The 18,100-nt window shown below is 44.9% G+C and overlaps 1 protein-coding gene and 1 pseudogene across 2 annotated transcripts in view; one reads left to right on the plus strand and one right to left on the minus strand.

The window, feature by feature from the left end:
• Positions 1-18,100, minus strand: part of LOC147435199 (mitogen-activated protein kinase kinase kinase NPK1-like) — a 52,485-nt gene that overhangs the window by 30,681 nt on the left and 3,704 nt on the right. The window lies entirely within an intron of this gene.
• On the plus strand, positions 13,184-16,810 carry LOC147435200 (uncharacterized; annotated as a pseudogene). The gene is made up of 7 exons (XR_015185029.1): positions 13,184-14,340; positions 14,407-14,538; positions 14,633-14,845; positions 14,972-15,212; positions 15,351-15,706; positions 15,873-16,028; positions 16,172-16,810. The product of XR_015185029.1 is annotated as an uncharacterized LOC147435200 (transcript).

Raw genomic sequence — 18,100 nt, forward strand, 5'->3', positions numbered from 1 at the left:
TGAAAACTGTTCGCGTCATTAGCTCCGGAATGACAAGAGGAACATTATATTACCAGAAGATCCAAAGCGGAGAATTAATACATAAGTGCCACTTGGCACATTTTTGGAAGTTTTTACAACTTGAGAGAGAGAAGCATTAAAACAAAACATGGGCTGCATTTTTCAGCCGTATGGTGGATTGTTGCAGGTACCAAAGCTACTGTGTGCTTGCCTACCCTCTATGTACAGTGAAGTGCAAGAACTGAAGACTTGCACAACATTCACTGCTCTCTCTCTCTCCCCTCCATGCAGCTATAGCTCCTCTCACTCAAGCGAAGAAGACAGAAAAGGCAAAAAGTGAAGCAAAAAGCAAAGCTTTGGAAAGGGCAAGAAAAAGGCAAAGAAGCCTATATCTCGCCCAGTTGTTGATAGTTCTACTCAGGACTCGTCTTCGGATAGTTCAGACTCTGACGACAGCAGCTTTTATGCAAAGAAGAAGAATTTTTATAAAGCCAACCAGTAACACTTTCTGGAAGATAAAAGCAAGAAAGTCCGAGAGTTTAAGGAAGGTGGACAGTCAATTAAATTTGACACATTTTCTGGTTATAGAGATGCTTCGAAGGCTTTGTCTTTTGTGAAAGACCAAGAAGCCCTGATCTTGTGAAAGACCAAGAAGCCCTGATCTTCTTTGATGGAGGAGCCAAGGCCAACTTCATTTCACCTGAACTGGTGGTGCATCGGATGGGACCACTAGCAGAGGCAGTTCTAGCGGCACCGGGTAGGAACATAGCCATTACACCTATCATTGGCAAACTTCGGTTGCATTGTCAGGGGTATTTGGGGCATGAGGACTTCTACATAATGCCTTTGAAAGGTTGTGATGTCCTCTTGGGAATTCCCTGGTACCACAAGAACAACGCCATTCTTGACTATCGGACGAAGAAAGCAACTTTGACTACAGAGAAGGGCAGAACCATTGCACTTGATGTAAAACTTAAGGACGAGTCTGTCCCTATTGTATCGGCTTCGGCCATTTCAAAATCAATGAAATCCAGTCTCTTTGTTTACTCAATCTTTTTGAAAGAGTTGAATGATGAGGATAGGACAAATATGTCTGAACTTGATAAAGAACGCCAAGATTTTCTCCACACTCATGCCGATTGCTTCTCAGAGGGCCTGCCAGACAAGTTACCACCCACCCGTCCTGAGCATCATACCATTGATCTGATACTTGGAAGCACACCACCGAACTGGCCAGCTTACTGTGTGAGCCGAGCCTAGAACGAAGAAATTATGAACCAAGTGAAAGACCTCTTGGAAAAGGGTCTTGTCCAGCCTAGTACTTCCGTACTGCTCTTTGTATTGTTAGTTTTAAAGAAAGACGAATCTTGGAGAATGTACATCGATTATAGAGCTCTCAACAAAATCACCATCAAGAAACGATGATATACTTGACCGACTACAGAGATCCTCGTGTTTTAGCAGGATCAACTTGAAGAGCGCATATTATCAGATCCAAATCGCGTCGGGAGATGTCTACAAGACAGCCTTTCGGACGACTTTTGGGTTATTTGAGTTTTTGGTGATGCCTTTTGGCCTAACCAATGCTCCTGCGACATTTAACCGAATGAGGAACAGGATTTTTCGAGATTATAGACTATTTGTTGGCACTTTCTTTAACGATATCATTGTTTTCTCCAAGGATGAGGCAAAACATAGAGAGTATCTGCTTCAGGTCTTTCAAGCATTACGAGATCACAAGTTAGTGATTAATATGAAGAAAAGTAAATTTTTCCTACCAGAGATACACTTTTTGGGACACATTGTCACATTGTCTTAGCAGCAAGAGTGCACATGGACCCGGCCAAGATAGACACTTTCCGTGATTAGCCCGATTTGAAGAATGTCCATGAAGTTATAAGCTTCTTGGGATTGTGTTCGTACTACAGGCGGTTGATTAGAAAGTTTGCAGAGGTTGCTTTCCCTTTGCATATCTTGACACAGAAAGGAATCCCTTTCTCGTGGGGACCCACAGAGGTGACTGCCTTTCAGACTTTGAAAGAGAAATTGACTACAGGACCAGTTTTGACTTTGTCGGACTTGCAGAAGTCATTTGAAGTATATTGTGATGCTTGTGGTCATAGTCTGGGTGCGGTCTTAATGCAAGAAGGCCATGTCATTGCTTACGAGAGCCGATTGTTCTAAAGGCCGAAATTGACAGCACAAATTTATGAGAAAGATCTTTTGGCAGTTATCCATGCTCTTACTCAGTGGGGCGGCATTACCTACTCGGAGCGGACTTTACTGTCTTTACAGACCATCAGAGTTTACGCTACTTCTTGTCACAAAAGCAGCTATCGGAAAAGCAAATGCGGTGGGCGAACATCTTGTCACAGTTTCACTTCTAGATTGTCCATGTGCTGGGACAGAAGAATTTGGTGGCGGATGCTTTGTCTCGGAAGCCGTTGGTTCTGGCTATTTCCGCGATACATCATAGGAGCTTCGAGGATATGGTCGATCAGTATGCCACGGATACAGATTTTGCAAACATTTTTTCACAGATATAGGATGGGAGACAATAGCGGGATATTCCATTCAGGATGGCTACTTAATGAGGAAAACCATGTTGTACGTTACACAGCCGTTGAGGGAAAAGGTTATGACTGAATGCCATTGTCTGCCTTTTACGGGTCACCGCAGCATTGCTACCACCTTGAAAGGGGTAGAGAGATACTTCTTTTGGCTGAGACTCAAGAAGGATGTGGACGAGTCTGTGCGCAGTTGCTTGGTATGCCAGAAGGTCAAGTTTGACAAACATAAAGCACAAGGATTGTTACAGCCTTTGCCCATCCCCACCCGCCCCTGGGAAAGTATTGCAATGGATTTCATTTTTTATCTCCCAAGAACACAGAGTGGTCACGATGGTATCTGGACTGTTATTGACAGATTTAGCAAGCAGGCTCATTTCATTCCAATGAAGAAAACAGTCAAGCCGGATCACTTAGCGAGACTGTTTGTGGCCCAGATCTTCAGATTACATGGCATGCCCGAGACGATTTTCTCTGACACAAGGTTGCATCCGTATGTACGTACGGAGCCGTACAGTACGGTTCCGTACGTACGGATAGGTAGTGTACGGTTTTTTTTTGTTCCTCCCCCCCCCTCCCCAAATTTTTTTTGTTTTTTTGTTTTTTTAGGGACATCTTTCCATTAGTATCTATATTTTAGACATATTCAATCGAATACAAAATGGGGAGGTAGTAGCGGGATATTCCATTCGGGATGGCTACTTGATGAAAAAAACGTTGTTGTGCGTTACACAGCCGTTGAGATTGTTTTTAGGAACCAGATTGAAGCAGTATCTAATGGATGTTTGAAGTAGTATCTAGGTCTAGACTCTATGTAGTTCCTAGTATGTATAGGCTGAAAAAGGCTAAAGTCACTATTCTTTTTGTTGTTACAAATGTTACGTACTGATCACGTACCTTAAAGGCCGATCCGTACAGAAGTACGTACCTTACGTACTGATTACGTACCGTACATTCCGTACCTTTCCACCTTGCTCTGACAGGGACCCCAGATTTATGAGTTTGTATAGAAAGGCTATTTGGGAGAACATTGGCACGCGGTTGTAATTCTCGTCATCTTTCCACCCGCAGACTGAGATTGCCAATTCAGTGATACTAAATTTATTGAAGTCTTACATCTCGGATCAAAAGACTCAATGGGAAAAGTATTTACCTTTGGTGGAATTTTCCTACAACAACACGATACACTCTTCGACGGGGAAGGCACCATTTGAGATTATTGAAGGTGCTCGTCATCTTTCCATCCGCAGACTAACGGGCAATCTGAGATTGCCAATTCAGTGGTACTAGATATATTGAAGTCTTACATCTCGGATCAAAAGACTCAATGGGAAAAGTATTTACCTTTGGTGGAATTTTCCTACAACAACACGATACACTCTTCGACGGGGAAGACACCATTTGAGATTATTGAAGGTGCTGCGAAGGTTCCACCCTTCCTAAGCACAAAAGATAAGATTTTTGAAGCCGATGAGTACACGCGAGACTTAGACATGGCTTTTGCCAAGGTCCGCGAGGCTTTGCAGAAATCCCAGGCAAGACAGAAAAAGGCAGCAGATCGCCATCGTCGCGATTGAAATTGATGGAGAATGATTGGGTGCTCTTACGTTTTGAGAAGGCACGCCTGAGAAAGAAAAAGGGAAAGGAGAGGCTTTACCCAAAGCTTAGTATGCGATACTACGGACCTTTCCAGATCTCCGAAAAGATAAATGATATCTCCTTCCGACTGAAACTGCCAAACTCTTGGAGGAATTTTCCTACAACAACACGATACACTCTTCGACGGGGAAGGCACCATTTGAGATTATTGAAGGTGCTGCGAAGGTTCCACCCTTCCTAAGCACAAAAGATAAGATTTTTGAAGCCGATGAGTACACGCGAGACTTAGACACAGCTTTTGCCAAGGTCCGCGAGGCTTTGCAGAAATCCCAGGCAAGACAGAAAAAGGCAACAGATCGCCATCGTCGCGATTGAAATTGATGGAGAATGATTGGGTGCTCTTACGTTTTGAGAAGGCACGCCTGAGAAAGAAAAAGGGAAAGGAGAGGCTTTACCCAAAGCTTAGTATGCGATACTACGGACCTTTCCAGATCTCCGAAAAGATAAATGATGTCTCCTTCCGACTGAAACTGCCAAACTCTTGGAGGATTCACAATGCTTTTCATGTGAGTCTCCTAAAGCCTTTTATAGGCGATGTGCCCGATGATGGGGAGCCTGATGAGCAACCCGAAGTGGAAGAAAACAAGGAGATCCTTGTTCCAGAATAGATCTTGGCACATAAGGACAGAAAGATTAAGGGTAAAGTGAGAAGGCGGTTCTTGGTTAAATTCAAGAACTATCCTCTGTATTCGATGCGAAGTGGATGGAGGAGGAGGACCTAGCAGATACTCCTCAGATTGTGAAACTTTACCTTGAAGCTTTTGGTTTAGCATAGTCTATTCCAAATGGAGCCCTGAATTCAGCTTGGCCGGATATTTGGTGCAGTGGGTATGCACAAGAGGGAATTTACTCCGCTCCTTTGTCAACAGATGCCTCGAATTTTTGATACTAGAGTCACTGATGTCTCTTTGAGCTTCAGGGATACTAAGAGCTAACAGTATTCTGTTGTATGACTTTATGAAATGGAATTCCGGAAAATATGATACTGATTTGTTTGTGACTTGTTTAAGTGCAGGAACTGATAGACGAAATGACTGCAGCATTTTGATCTGAATGATCTCGATAGACATGTTAGTCAATCGGGCATCTATGAGGTCTTGACTCGATCTAGATGAGATTGCTAATTGCATTGCCCATAAATCATGGTCTGAGATCCGAATGAATGTTGAATGTGATTTGTCATGTGATGTCTTGTGATGTCTTGTGATGTCAAGTGATGTCCTGTGATGTCGTGTGATATGACTGTCGATTGATACATGTGCTAGATGTGTGTTCCTAGTGCGTCGGTACTAACAGTTAGTGTCTGCTAAGACAGTTTATGTCTTCTGTCTATTTTGCAGGCGTAATCGAGGGCGATTACAATGCTTTCAAGAGCGGGGTATGTCACAAACTGGTGACGTGGCCTGTACACACACACACTACCCCTAGGCATGGACAGTCCCCGCGGGAAAACCCCTACAGCAGTGACGTGGCAGGCCTGTCCGGAAATCACGACGCAAATTGCGATGCAGATCACGGACATCCGTACTGCTAACGTGGCAACTTTTTGCAGCATATTTTGGGCTGCTTTCTTGGCTACGCAGATTGGCTTTCTTTTGTTACGCAAGAGAATCACACACACACACACACAGCTCTTTTGCTTTATTTTTAAAAGCTTTTGATTTACCAGCTTTTGGGGCTCTGCTTTTGTAACAGACTTGGACACTCCAAGTCAAGAATCAACCGCGACAGCACCAAATAACCACTTCAAAACAATTCACAGATCACAATAGATTTGCACTGGCCCGGCGGAGTTCCGTGCCTAGAGATATTGGCCCCAAAGACTGGCGCCCCTTTCGGTATTTCTTTTTGTATTAATCAATCATCAAAGTACAAGAGAGCGGTTAGGGTTTCACTCTCAGACTCTGCGTCCAGATGCTCTGAGAAGTGAGGCCCTCACCACTAATTTAAAGGTTACAAGGGATGCCCAAAAGCAGAGCCCCAAAAGCTTTTAAAATCAAAAGCATCAATTCTCTCTCTCTTAGAGAGTCTTTTCTCTTTTTTTTATAAAAAAAAGCAAAAGCAAAATTCGCGTCGCTCATCATTTTTCAAAAAAAAAAAAAATTTAATAATCCGCCTCCGCAATTTCCGGAATTTAGGGTTTTTGGCAAAAATTAGGGTTTGCAGGAATTTTAGGGTTTCTGGCAGAAATTAGGGTTTTTGTTGTTCGCCACGTCATCACTTTGTGACATACCCCCCTCTTGAAAGCATTGTAATCGACCGCGATTAAGCCTGCAAAACCGACAAAAGCCATAAACCGTCTTAGCAGACACTGACTGTTAGTACCTACGTACTAGGAACACACATCTAGCACATGTACAAAATCGACAGTCACATCACACGACATCATAGGACATCACCAGACATCACAGGACATCACATGACATTCAACATTCATTCGGATCTTAGACCATGATTTATCGGCAATGTAGCTAGCAATCACATCTAGGTCCAATCGGGACCTCATCGATGTCCGATTGACTAACCCCTATTGCAACCATGTCTATTCGAGATCAAGTAGACCAAAATGCTGCAGTCATTTCGTCTACCAGTTCCTGCACTCACAAGAAGTCAAGAACAAATCAGTATCGTAATCAGGAATTCCATTTCATAAAGTCATCCAGCAGAATATTGTGAGCTCTCAGTATCCCTGAAGCTCAAAGAGACATCAGTGACTTTAGTATCAAAATCGAGGCATCTGTTGACAAAGGAGTGGAGTGACTCCCCTCTTGTGCATCCCACTGCACCAGATCTTCGGCCAAGCTGAGTTTCTGGGTTCCGTTTGGAGTAGACTATGCTAAACCAAAACATCGAGGTAAAGTTTCACAATCCGAGGAGTATCTGCTAGGTTCTCCTTCTCCATCCATTTCGCATCAAATGCAGGAAAGTTCTTGAACTTAACCAAGAACCCGCCTTCGGACTTTACCTTTCTTCGTATCATTATGTGCCAAAATCTGTTCAGGAACAAGGATCTCCTCGTTTTCTTCCACTTTGGGTTGCTCATCAGGCTCCCCATCATCAGGCACATCACCCTTAACAGGTTTCAAGAGACTCACATGCAATGCATTGTGAATCCTCCAAGTATCTGGCAGTTTCAATCGGAAGGAGACATCATTTATCTTGTCAGTAATCTGGAAAGGTCCGTAGTATCACATACTAAGCTTTGGAAAAAGCCTCTCCTTTCCCTTTTTTTTCTTAGGCGTGCCTTCTCAAATGTAAGAGCACCCAATCATCCTCCTTCAGTTTCCAGTCGCGACGATGGCGATCCGCTGCCTTTTTCTGTCGTTCTTGAGACTCCTGCAAAGTCTCGCGAACCTTGGCAAAAGCCGTATCCAAATCTCGCGAACATTCATCCGCTTCAAATTTCTAATCTTTTGTGCTCAGGAAGGATGAAACCTTCGCAGCAGTTTCAACAATCTCACATGACGTCTTCCCCGTCAAAGAGTGTATCGTGTTATTGTAGGCAAATTCCACCAAAGGTAAGTTCTTTTCCCATTGAGTCTTCTGATGCGAGATACAAGACTTCAATAAATCTAAAATCACTGAATTGGCAATCTCAGATTGCCCGTCAGTCTGCAAGTGGAACGATGACGAGAACTGCAACCGCGTGCCAATGTTCTCCCAAATTGCCTTCCAAAACAATCTCATAAATCTGGGGTCTCTGTCAGAGACAATCGTCTCAGGCGTGCCATGTAATCGGAAAATCATCGTGATCATTCTGTATTCTCGGGAGATCAAAAAAATGAAATCCATTTCAATATTTTCCCAGGGGCGGGTGGGTATGGGTAAAGGCTGTAACAATCCCTGTGCCTTATGCCTGTCAAACTTGACCTTCTGGCATACCAAGCAACTGCGCACAAACTCTTCCATATCCTTCTTCAGTCTCCGCCAAAAGAAATCTCTCTCTACCCCTTTCATGGTGGTAGCAATGCCGCGGTGACCCGTAAAAGGTGGACAGTGGCAATCAGTCATAACCTTTTCCCTCAACGGCTGTGTAACGCACAACATAGTCTTTTTCATCAAGTAGCCTTCCCGAAGGGAGTATCCAGCTATTGTCTCCCCATCCCGTATCCATGTGAAAATATCTACAAAATCTGTATCTGTGGCACACTGATCGACCATATCCTCGAAGCTCCTATGATGTATCGCGGAAATAGCCAGAACCAACGGGTTCCGAGACAAAGCATCTGCCACCACATTCTTCTGTCCCTGCACATGGACAATCTGGAAGTGGAACTGTGACAAGATGTTCACCTACCGCATCTGCTTTTCCGAAAGCTGCTTCTGTGACAAGAAGTAGCGCAAACTCTGATGGTCTGTAAAGACAGTAAAATCCGCTCCGATGCCGCCACTGAGTAAGAGCGTGGATAACCGCCAAAAGCTCTTTCCCATAGATCTGTGCTGTCATCTCCGGCCTAGAGAACAAACGGCTCTCGTAAGCTATGACATGGCCTTCTTGCATCAAGACCGTACCCAGACTACGACCACAAGCATCACAAAATACTTCAAATGACTTCTGCAAGTCCGACAAAGTCAAATCTGGTCCTGTAGTGAATTTCTCTTTCAACGTCTGAAAGGCAGTCACCTCTATGGGTCCCCACGAAAAAGGTACTCCTTTCTGTGTCAAGGTATGCAAAGGGGAAGCAACCTCTGCAAATTTTCGTATGAACCGCCTGTAGTACGAACACAGTCCCAAGAAGCTTCTAACTTCATGGACATTCCTCAAATCGGGCCAATCACAGATAGTCTCTATCTTGGCGGGGTTCATTTGCACTCCTGCTGTTGACACAATGTGTCCCAAAAAGTGTATCTTTGGTAGGAACAATTCACTTTTCTTAGCATTAATCACTAATGTGTGATCTCGTAATGCCTGAAAGACTTGAAGCAGATGATCTCTGTGTTCTGCCTCATTCTTCGAGAAAACAATGATGTCGTCAAAGAAAGTGCCAACAAATAGCCTGTACTCTCGAAAAATCCTATCCATCATCCGGTTAAATGTCGCAGGAGCATTGGTTAAGCCAAAAGGCATCACCAAAAACTCAAATAACCCAAAAGTCGTCCGAAAAGCTGTCTTGTAGACATCTCCTGGCGCTATCCTGATCCGATGATATCCACTCTTCAAGTCAATCCTGCTAAAGCACGAGGATCCCTGTAACCTGTCGAGTATATCATCGATCCTAGGAATCGGAAATCTGTTCTTGATGGTGATTTCGTTGAGAGTGCTATAATCGATGCACATTCTCCAAGATTCGTCTTTCTTCAAAACCAACACTGGAGAGCAATACGGTGAAGTACTAGGCTGGACAAGATCCTTTTCCAAGAGGTCTTTCACTGAGTTCATAATCTTTTCATTCTGTACTCGGCTCACACGATAAGGTGGCCGATTCGGTGGCGTGCTTCCAGATTTCAGATCAATGGTATGATCTTCAGGCCCTCTCAAAAGCAATCGACATGAGCGTGGAGAAAAAAAATCTTGGCGTTCTTTTCTTCAGATCAAAACATTTTCAACTTTTATCCATCGTTCAGTTCTCCCAAAAGAATGAGTAAGAAAACTGAAGTTCATCAAGTACAATCTCTAAGCCCTTCATTTATCAAAGTCGCTTTCTCGGCCCGGTAGTCAACCACGGCGTAGTTCTTGTGGTACCAAGGGATCCCGAGTAGAACGTCACTCGCGTGCCCTGAACACCCCTGTCATTGCAAACGAAGTTTGCCAATGCTCGGTGTAATGGCAACATCCCATCCGGGTGCCGGTCGAACTACCTCCGCCTATGGCGTCAGTCTGTCGGGCGTAGTTCCAAATCGAGCCGCCAATTCCAAGTGAAAAGAAGTTGGCCTTGGCTCCTTCAAAAGAGCTTCCTGATCCTTCACTTTGCCCCAAAAAAAAAACGGCAAAGTTTGTACTTTCATTCATTTGATTCGGTGCAAGTCCCACGCCATGTGGTACCAATTCTACTTTTCTATCTGCCTTTTTTGCCACATTCCTCAGCTGCTCTCAAACTCTTAGGCCTGTCGTCGTCTTTATCATTCTGTTCTTTCTGTGCCTTATCAGGGCACTCTGCGGAGATATGTCCATGTTCCCCGCATCCAAAGCACTTCCCCTCTCTGATGAAGCGAGCTCTCTCCTCAGGAGTAAGCTTGGGTCGTGTATCCTTTTTTTTCTCTAGGTTGCTCTTTTTCATTCTACTTTCATTCCCAGAAGTCTGTTCGGCTCGTTGTGTCATGGCCTTATCTGTGGGGTAGGTCAAACTGCCAGAGTGAATGGCAAAGCCCCGCTTCGCATGACTCATCAACTCCTGAATAGAAGCTGACTTCTGTTCCAAGCAGTGATCTCGGATCTCTGTAGGTAGACCCAAGGTAAACCGCTCAATCTGTTCTCTGAACGAGATCTTCTTGAATGAAGAGGCGGGTAGAAAAGAGTTCCAGAATCTTTCACAATAAGCATTGATTGTATCTTTCTTGGTCATCCGAAGATGGTTCCAAGCAGCTCGTACATCTCGTTCATATTCTTGCATCAACCAAGAAGAAATAAAAAGCTTCTTAAATTTCAGCCATTTAACTGGCGCAGTCTTGTTTAAAAGAAGCGCGGACCACCAAGTACGAGCATTCCCCTTAAAGTAAGAGGCAGCTCTCCGAATCTTGGAGTGCTCTGAATAGCGTCCTCCCGCGAAAGCGATGTCAAACTACTGTATAAAAGACAAAGCCTTCGAAGCATCTGAGTATCCTGAAAAGTATCAAACTTGATCGAGTGGCCACCTTCCTTAAACTCTCGGACTTTCTTGCTTTTATCTTCGAGAAAGTCATACTGGTTGGCTTTGTAAAAATTCTTCTTGTTCGCATAAAACTTTCCGTCATCGGAATCTGAGCTGTCTGTAGACGAGTCCTCAGTAGAACTGTCAGTCTCTGGGCGAGATGTAGCCTTCTTTGCCTTTTTCTTGCCCTTTCCGAAGCTTTGTGTCTTGCTTCGCTTTTTGCTTTTTCTGTCTTCTTTGCTCTAATCCGAGGAGCTAGAAGAACTGTCAGAAGAAGAAGAAGAACTGGGTAGGCCTTCAAACTTGACGCGCTTCTTCAGTTTCTTTGCTTTGTCGAATGTCGACTGACGACCCAAATATCCCGGGAAGTCAGTACCTTTGTTCTGCTTTTTGCCGTGCTTTTTGCCTTTCTTTTGCACGTCGAAAAGCTGAGCAATCCGTGCATCAACCACGTTCTCCAGTTCCTTCTCCGTATATTTCTTGGAGGCAGAAGGTTTCTTGAGAGCGGGTTTCGGGAGTGGTGTTGTGGTTCTCTGCCACTCCATCTGTACCTCTTCCAAAGAGGTCTGGTTCATATATTTTGCCATCTTCGGGTCCTTGGCAAAATTGAGCATCATCTTTGTTGCATCGCCGATCAACTGGCAACGCTCTATCTCTCGCCGCTCCGCCTAAGTAGGCCAAGGCGGGCCATACTCTCTGCCTGAATCTTCGTTGTGATCCCAGCCCGCATCTCCAGATGCAGAGGGAGTCGACTGATCATTGCTTGAAGCCATAGGTGCCGCGGGAAAAAAAAATTCGGGGATCGGATTTCCCGTAGAAGAGAAATCGGTTGTGCTCTGATACCACTGTAACAGACTTGGACACTCCAAGTCAAGAATCAACCGCGACAGCACCAAATAACCACTTCAAAACAATTCACAGATCACAATAGATTTGCACTGGCCCGGCGGAGTTCCGTGCCTAGAGATATTGGCCCCAAAGACTGGCGCCCCTTTCGGTATTTCTTTTTGTATTAATCAATCATCAAAGTACAAGAGAGCGGTTAGGGTTTCACTCTCAGACTCTGCGTCCAAATGCTCTGAGAAGTGAGACCCTCACCACTAATTTAAAGGTTACAAGGGATGCCCAAAAGCAGAGCCCCAAAAGCTTTTAAAATCAAAAGCATCAGTTCTCTCTCTCTCTTAGAGAGTCTTTTCTCTTTTTTTTATAAAAAAAAGCAAAATTCGCGTCGCTCATCATTTTCCAAAAAAAAAAATAATAATAATCCGCCTCCGCGATTTCCGGAATTTAGGGTTTTTGGCAAAAATTAGGGTTTGCAAGAATTTTAGGGTTTCTGGCAGAAATTAGGGTTTCTGTTGTCCGCCACGTCATCACTTTGTGACAGCTTTTGGCATCCCTTGTAAACCCTTTAAATAAGTGGGCAAGCTTCCCACTTCTCAGAGCATCTGGACGCAGAGTCTGAGAGTGAGAGCCTCCCACTCACTTGTACTTTCGCAACAAATTAATACAAAAAGAAATACCGACAGGGGCGCCAGTCTTTGGGGCCAATATCTCTAGGCACGGAACTCTGCCGGGCCAATGTCGAATCAATTGTAAACTGTGAACTGTTTTGAAGGGAATTCTTGTGGTGTCGCGGTAGAATCTCGACTTGGAGTGTCCAAGTCTGTTTTACAGGACAAACCCGAAAATAGTGCCTGAAAGACTCGAGCTCCAAAGTACATCTCTTACAAGTTGGACCATGACCAGTGACTGTCCACCAAGTGCCTAGAGGCAATCCAACATGTGTTATCATCCACATGAAAAAACATATCCATCCTACGGGCTGATCCGGAGGGTCCAGATACATGACCAAGACTGTCGTTGGAAAGCAGATGTGTTCATCCTGCCACACCTCTGATTGGCATGGACAATGAGGTGGACACAAGTCTCAACCAAGGTTGTCCACGTCCGTCGAACGGAACGATCCGTCCGTTCTGTCCCGTCCCGTCCGTTTTGTTCGGGTTGCGTCCAATTAAAAAAAAAATGACCGTTGGCGGACTTTTTTGACCGTTTTTACACCGGTTTTGTAGTGCTACGTGCTGGCAGTTTTTGAACGCTAAAACTTGAACATTGGGGGCCTTGGAGCCTTGGCCCTTGGGGCATCATAAGCCAATGTGCCATCCCACCCCCAACATCCACACACACACACACACACACACAAATGTCAAAGCCACATGGGCCATGGCCATGGCACATGGAATTTGAATTTTGAAGCATGCTCTCTCTTTAACTCTTCTCCCTCTCTCCTCAAAACCTATATAAGGTTGCCCACCCTCTCTTCTTCTCCATATATCCCTCAAGCTCTCTCATTCATCTCCTTCCCTACTCAAGCTCCCTCAAGCTCTCTCCATTCATCAAGGGCCAAGGCTTCAAGCTTTGGCACTCCATCAAGGCTTCAAGCTCCCTTCATCTCCTTCAAGCTCTCCATTATTCCTTCAAGCTCCCTTCATCTCCTTCAAGCTCTCCATTGTTCCTTCAAGCTCTATTCATCTCCTTCAAGCTCTCCATTATTCCTTAAGCTCCCTTCATCTCCATCCATCTCCTTCAAGCTCTCCATTACTCTAAAGTTCTCTCATCACTCCCCATCCCTCAAGCTCTCCATAATGCCGCCCGCTCTTCATGAAGCCTTCAACAAGCATTGCCGCTACTTTGAAAGGGTGAAGAACAAGCGAAATGTTTGCAAATGGTATTGCAAATATTGCCCGAAGACCATGACCTCAAGCTCCACCCGCCTTATCATCCACTTGACCAAGATGGGAGGGGAAGCGGGTCCTTGTCCGAATATCCCCGACGACATTCTCCAAGAGTGCAAAGCAAAGTATCTCCCCTTGAAGACGCGCAAGGGGGTTGCAAAGGCATCGGAGGAGGTGGTTCCGCCCGACCATGATCTCTCCGATTCGGGAGAGGATGCTTCTCCATCAATGTCCGTTGCATCCGGCGCCGCTACCATGGCCTCCACCGAGGGTGGTAGCGTCTCAAAGAAGAGCAAAAGAAGTCATGGTGGGCGACCTCCAAAGCAAGCTACTCTTGCACAAACGGTGGGTGGAACTTCCGGTCCATTGTCTTTCCTCAAAGAGAGGCAACGATAAGCGGAGATAGAGATTGCACGCACCATCATTGAGTGCAATCTCTCTTTTCATATTCTTCGCACGGATCGTTGGAAACGCATGGTGAAGGCTATTGCCGCGGTTGGTCCATGTGAAGGGTGGACGGGAGTGTCATACCATGACATGCGCACCAAGAAGCTTGATGAAGAGAGGGCACGAATCGACAAGTCTCTTGACCCCGTGCGTGCCGGATGGGTAAAGTATGGTTGCTCTATTCTCACCGATGGATGGAGTGACCGCAAGAAGAGGGGAATCATTAATATCCTTGTCTCATGCCCTCTTAGCACCTACTTCTTGCGAGCGGTTGATGCGGGAACAAGGAAATAAAAGGTCACAGGTGCCTTCATTTACCGCCACATTCGTCAAGCCATAAAAGAGGTAAAAAAATTTATTCCACTCTCAAGTATCTACTATTTTCAATTTTGTCTTTTGCTTTGGCTCTTCTCACTTTCCCTTCTTTCTCCGTATGTAGATCGGTCCAAGCAACGTCATTCAAGTAATCACCGACAATGCCTCCAATTGTGCTTCCATGGCCAAAAAGCTAGAGGCGGAGTATCCACACATAGTATGGACTCCATGTGCATCACATTGCATTGACCTCCTCTTGGAGAACATTGGCGACCTACCTTGGGTGAAGGACATTCTATCCCAAGCCCTCTCCATCGTCAACTTCATCAACAAAAAGGTGAGAGTACTTGCGATATATCGCACTTACTCTGGCTTGGAGTTGAAGAAGCCTTCCGCCACACGCTTTGCCGCTATGTGGCTCCTCCTTGAGCGCCTCTATGATGTGCAAACCAACTTGCAAAAGACAATGGTCTCGGATGAGTTCAAAGCATGGATTGAAGAAGAGACCCAATCATCCCAACAAGATGCAAAGACCATCCAACGGCTTTGCTTGAAGGAGGAGTTTTGGCAAGAGGTCAAGGGTCTTGTCATGGTGGTATTGCCATTGTATAAGGTGCTTCGGATGACCGACATGGAAGGGTCTACCATAGGTCTCCTTTACCACTTCATGGAGGAGGCTTACAAGGAGATTGAGAGATCCACCATTCTTGATGGAGCACCCGATGGTTCACGGTAAACATTTCACCTTATGATTTATGTACATTGTAAGTTGTCTTTTTCCATCTACGGTTCTACCCTTCCATGCTTGACTATCTTTCTCTCTCTTTGTAGTGATGTGTTGGAGGACTCTCCAAAGAGAGATGACATTCTCTTCCTTGTTAAAAAGCGGTGGGATTGGATGAGGCGACCAATCCATGGCTTTGCTGGCCTCTTGCATCCGGCTTTCAAAAAGCCATCCATCTTTGCGGATCAAGCACTTCAAGAGGAGCGCGACAAGTACCTTCCAAAGATACTCAATGAAGAACACCATGGAGAGTTTCTCCAAGAGCTCATCAACTATGGAGACCAAAGAGGCACGGCATTCGCTTCCTCGGTGTGTTGGAAGAGGGATTCGTTAGTGAAGCCTCTTTTTTGGTGGGAATGTTTTGGCTATCAATTGCCTCACATTCAAAGGGTGGCATTGAGGGTTCTTGGACAGGTATATCATATATATTAATAATTATACATAATACCATACCATAAATTATAAATTTATAATCTCAATCATGTCATCATTTGACATTCATCATTCAGGTGACATAAGTCACCTCTCAATTCCCACAATTCAAATCTCATGCCTCTCTTCTATCATCTATGTGCTCTAGGATTGCTCATCGGGTGCATGTCAGCGGAATTGGTCGGCGTATATACACACCAAGATCCGCAACAAGCTTTCTACAAAGCAATTGGAGCGGCTTATCTATTGTCGCTCCAATTTACGCATGTTGAGGTCCATGCATGAGATGCCAATGGCTAGGCAGGTAATTGAGTTGGCTACATCATACTCTTTATTTATGCTTTCACATGTATGATGTAATATGTATGATGTATCATGTGCTCATATTTTTGGCATGCCAAATTGCTAACTCCATTTATCTTCTTGCATGTTGTAAATGACAAATAGGTGAATGTAGATGAATGCAAGCTCTCCATTGAGACTCTTAAGAGTCTCAACAAAGATCGCGATCCAGAGGAGCAAATATTTCGAGACCTCTACTTAGAGTTGGAGGAGATTGATCGCCGTGTCTCTCGCACACGGTCCCGCAAGAAGGTGGTTGTGCGAGCTTTGGCAACTACAGGTAGAGGAGCTTCCACTTCGGTTGCTCGTGGGACTGGAAGAGCGTCGGCACAAACACCCAAGACCTATGTGCGGCGAGGCTCGGGTAGCGGATCTACTATGGCGGACACCACTTTGGAGAATGTGTCCATTTCTAGGCCTGCGGATCCTAGAGAGCCAGAGTTTGATGATGAGGGCAACATCCTTAGTGAGGGAGATTATGGTCTTGCATCTAGTGCATCTGATGCAAGTAGTGATGAGGATGATGCAGCTACCTCTAGCTCAAGCTCTAGCTCAAGCTCTAGCTCAAGCTCGGACCACAACTCCGGTGATGAGAGCGATATGAGCACTTAGAACTCTCTCTTTATGCTTTAAAGTTTTCACCCATGGGCCATGAGACTATGAGTTGTGTCACTACTTTTTGTCACTTGTATCTCTCGAGCCTCGACTCTCTACTTATGTAATGAGTTATGAAATCAAATGCAATCATGATCATCTTTTTTCGAACATTGCCGTTTCCAATGTCCATGGCCAAATCTTTAATGTTCTTACTTGTAAGACATCTCCTTTAAGTTGTATGTACTTAATACTAAGTAGTTACTCATAATAGAGTAAAAGCTCTTAAAAATATATGATTTATTTTTTTGCATCGTACGTTACTTCAACGTACGTCTAATTTTTTTTAGTTCGATTAGTACCGCACGTCTTCGTACGTGTAACCATCGTACGTGACCGTATGTGTCAACTATGGTCTCAACGATGCTAAAGACTGAAGAATACTAAAGGGCGAGCCCACTGCCTAAGGAAAACTCTGCAGCACTCTCTTGCTGCCCTAGAAGAGCCAGCTGATGTATCCCATTGATTGCAAGAAGTGTGCAGAAAGCTCCGACCATATCTCAACATAAGTTAGACATCCCGGAAGGAGTAGCACTCAAACATCTAGCCCTCCAAATAATCCACGAAGTAATACTTGTATCATGACGAAGACAATGCCCTGGGTGGGGGTCAAAATCATTAACCATAGATGGCAGCACGTCCAGCGTGCCCTGTTTACATCCCAAGTTTGTGAGCAAGAAAACCGGACCTATTGTTGCCCCCTCGTACAACAATTGTGACCCCGAAAACGCTGTAGCCAAGTGGCAGCCCACCAAGCCTATGAGCAACAGAACCGGATTTGTTTTTGCCCCCTCCTGTGTGACCTATTGTTGCCCCCTCGTACAACAATTGTGACCCCGAAACGTTGTAGCCAAGTGGCAGCCCACCAAGCCTATGAGCAACAGAACCGGATTTGTTTTTGCCCCCTCCTGTGTGACCCCAATTCTACGAGCAAAGCCCCATTTGTTGCTTCCCCCTCATACAGCAAGTATGACCCGGGTAAATGCTCTAGCCTTTCAGATAATCACAAAGTAATATTGCTACGTGACAAAGATGATGCCTAGGGGTGGGGATCATAGGAGGCAACATGCCAAACATGCTCTGTCTATATCCCAAGTCTCACATGTGAGAAAAAAAATGGGGTTCTATTGCTGCTCCCTCATATGGCCAGTGCGACCCGAGAAAATTTTCTAGTCTAGTGACAGCCTCCAGGTCACAAGCCATGCTACAAACTAGCTGAACATGAAAGCATGCAAACTTCCTGCCAACAAAATGGGCAAGACGGGCATACCGAGAAGAAATGTCGCAAACACTCACCAGTCGGTAATATACATCGCTCACAAGTCAGGTCATACCCAAACTGGGCATTCCAAGTGCCATTTGGTAGTTCCTGATGAGGTA

The sequence above is a fragment of the Adiantum capillus-veneris genome, chromosome 18, assembly GCF_014529385.1.
Source record: "Adiantum capillus-veneris isolate H3 chromosome 18, ASM1452938v2, whole genome shotgun sequence".
NCBI classification, from domain to species: domain Eukaryota; kingdom Viridiplantae; phylum Streptophyta; class Polypodiopsida; order Polypodiales; family Pteridaceae; genus Adiantum; species Adiantum capillus-veneris.